The sequence below is a fragment of the Cucumis melo genome, chromosome 11 (genome assembly GCF_025177605.1).
Source record: "Cucumis melo cultivar AY chromosome 11, USDA_Cmelo_AY_1.0, whole genome shotgun sequence".
Lineage (NCBI taxonomy): Eukaryota > Viridiplantae > Streptophyta > Magnoliopsida > Cucurbitales > Cucurbitaceae > Cucumis > Cucumis melo.
In genome coordinates, this window is record NC_066867.1 from 16914707 (window position 1) to 16918539 (window position 3833).

Here is a 3833-nt window from a genome sequence, read left to right on the forward strand (position 1 = left end):
CTCGTCTGTTCAAAGAATTCAACTTGCTCTTCTTACTTCTTAGTTATCTACTGGTGTAAGTATTTTTGGCTTTCTTTTCTTTTTATTGAATCTTTGAGTTTCTACATTTTGGGGAATTGAAAATTTTCTTTGTTCTGTTTCTTTCTTTATGAAATCTTTTTTTCTTTTTCTTTCTTTTGACATTATTTCTTATGTAAATGTAATCTTTACTTTTTGTTTATTTATTAATTTCATTTGTAAATGTCTTATACTCTTCTTGCCTTCTCCTCTTTGGTTTTTAAATACCTTACCTTGGCTACTCTCATTTGGTTTTTGTTCTAATTTTGTTTTCCATCTCTGTTTGTTTCCATGTGTGCTTTCTGTCGCACCTCTTTAATTTATGATAATTGGAACTTTTTTTGTTCTTGCTTCTTTGTTGGCTGGATGCTTAGAGTCAAAGACTTGGTTGTGAGGATTATTTGAAAATGTGTTCGGATAATGACATTTATGTCTTGGCCTGGCGAGATTTGAAATTCACATTTTTCTATCCCCATGTATTTCAATTTGGGCATGCTTAGTATTCTATGTGAAAATGTCTCCATTTCACACGATCCAACTGTATACAATATCTCCGATGGAAACTTAATCGTACATTTTCCATTGTGCAAGCAAGCTAGTCTTGGTAAGGCATATATTTTGATTTCTTCCAGGTTTTTTAAAAAATTTCACCATTTTCTTCTTCTTCTTCTTCGGGTGCAACTATACATCTCATTTCTCTAAAGCTTGATATTTTACACCATATATAAAGTTGTTCTCAATTCTCAATGTTCAATCAGTGAAGTTAACCAAATTGCACAGGTGTTTGTTTAGTATCCAACATTTCACTTGGCATTTGATGAAGGTTTCACGTTTTCTTATTAATGATACATGCCCCTTTTCTAATTCAGCTTTGCATTATTATACACACCATCAAAATATTTAGTTTAAAAACATTTGATTACTCATCAGTTTTAGTGTGGTTGCATGTTTAGTTATTGCTTTGTTATTTATTTGTCAAATGAACTTTTGATGGTTGCTCTAAGAGAGTCATCCATGATTCACAAATGCAGTCAATCCTATTAGGGGGGCTTGACTTTACTCAACAACAATGGTTTTGTGTGTTGTAAGTTGATACCTTTAAGTATGTATGTAGTATGTTTAGTTTCTAGGACATTTCTTAACAATTTTATGGTGCAGGCTACAATATAGTACACAAAGTCTTTTAAAGTGAGGTAAATACTTGATGAACACTCATAATGGAAAACTGATGTTCGCTTTAGCCCAAGGACATTAAAGGATCGCAACACTTCTGGTGATGGGACTGTCAAGGTTTGGGATGTTGATAATGTAAGCGAGCCAATTTTTTTTATCAAATGTCCTTAATCCATTATATCTTGTATTCTTATAGTCTGACAACTGCCTGCAATATTCTAGAAAACAAGAATTTCTTTGTTGAGTTTTTAAGAATAATGACTCTTTCTACTTGGCTCTGAGATATTTTACAGCATGGCCAATCACTTCAGACTTTCACTAGTAAAGATGATCTCATTTGTGCTCTTCTGATATTAGTATCGAGATCAGGTACTAGAGCATTAAAAGTGGTAGTTGTGTTGGCATTTTTAAGGTATAAGCTCAAACTCATGTTTTAATTATGATTTCTTCATATTAAACTGCACCTGGTATTATTTATAAAACATCACCTCTTCACCATAATGTACTAAAATGTTTAACAACTAAATTAGGGTGGTGCGACAAAGTCCAAATAATGGAAGAATGCTTGTTGCAGCAGCAGAAAAAGTGGTTTCCATAATTGTTATAGAAAGCCAAGTTTGCAGACTTAAATTACAAGTTTGTTTATGTATAGTTTACTCTTTTGTGATTTGAGTTCCCTTATAAACTTGGAAAATCAAATTTGAGTTCGCTTATAAACTTGCTTGATATTAGATTTACTCGTGATGTTGGATCTCAAGATGATGTGTTTTTTAGAGAGGCTGCTTGAGAATTAGGTACTAGTTTAGCTGCTTTGTTATTCTATATAAATGGTTTATTTGGATATTGTTTGTAGATAATTGAAGTCATATGGGGTTGAAAGCTAAGCGATTGTGCAGAGATGGCCAAGCGACCGTTGAAAATTGAAGACTGAGAAGGCATTTAGGATTTTTAATTATTTAATTTTTGTATTAGAATCTTTTTTCGTGTACTATTGTAGAATGTATATATAAACATAATATTAAGATTTTATTTTGTGTATTCAAATGTAAAAGACAAATATTATAGTTTCTAACATAATATGAATTTCATTGATTTATTGGCGTGTGAAAAACATATTTATCTATATTGACCCATTGTCGGTCTATAGGACAATAATGTAACAATTAAATAAAAATAAATTTGTAAAAATGAATCCAAAAACTAGACTTTAATGTCGGTTTTAAACCGACATCAGAGTTCAATCGACATTAAAGGGCTTCAATGACACTATCAAAGATGTCGGTTGAAAACTGACAAACCGACATTAAAGAGGCCTTTAATGTCGTTTTTAAACCGACATTAAAGCCCAACCAACATTAAAGGGCTTTAATAACACCATTAAAGATGTCAGTTGAAAACTGACATTAAAGGCCTTTAATGTCGTTTTTAACCCGACATTAAAGAGGCCTTTAATGTTGTTTTCACTACAAGAAAGGGGCCTTTTAATAGCCCTTGAAGATAGCCTATTTTAAATAAAGCTATTAAAAGATGAGAGGAAAAAATATTTAAATTAAAAAATAAAAGGGTTTCCCTCATTTCCCTCATTTCCCTCATTTCCCTCTCTTCATTCTAAGAGATAGCCAAGCAATGTGCTCCAAAATTTCATTAAAGTTTTCCCCTCCTTTCATTCCCCTCCCAAATTTCAGAAACCCACTTCTGAAAATCATTCCCCTTCCAAATTTCAAACTCCCTCCTCTCATTGTCATCTCTTCTTATCTCTCTGATGCTCTTTTCTACTCACCATCTCTCTCTTTCGTCGTTTATCATGCCACGACCAATAGGCTGTGCACCCGTACACCGATGAGGAACCTCGAGAACGCTACCGTCCAGCGACCCCCTTGCCGTTCAGCTTGTCGGACGACGAAAGCACGCCAAGCCGCACTAAAAGTTGAACCTTAAAGCTCCATCGGAAGTCTTTACCACAGGTTGCTCTCGACGATTGCCATAGTGATTGTGATTCGTGTCCTTGGTAGTTGATGAAAGTGAGGAATATGCTCACTCATCTTCAATTCGTAGAATGTTTCCATTCTATCTGAATCTACCTCCTCCACTGTCGCTGCCGCATTACGTTAATTTATCCGATGATGATCTTCATGCCACTACTCTATGTTTTTTATATATTATCCTACTTCTCAATCACCAATACGAAATGGTTTACTCTCTCTCCATTATCTATTTAACATTCCTATCGGTTGGGTAGAACTTAAATGATAACTTTGTCTCTCAACTACTGCTTGCTGATGAGAAAAATTTGCATCTCCACTTTTTAATTTCTTAGTTCATGATGTAGATTAGCATCTAGATTTTACCGACACAAGTTCGCTAAATCTTTGTCTGTGTCTCCTTGTCCTTAAACAGAAGGAAAAGAATCCATGAATGTTATTAAGTAGTTTTACATTTTGATTGATCATGGTGCTGTTCATTGAAGTTTAGGGGTATTTTTCCACGCGATAACTCACATCGCTGCAAGGCTTTGTTTGGGAGGTTTGTTCTTCTTTCTTTTAACCCATTTCTTTTTCCTAACACCTCTAATCTTAGATCCAAATCCTAAAGATGCTGGAATA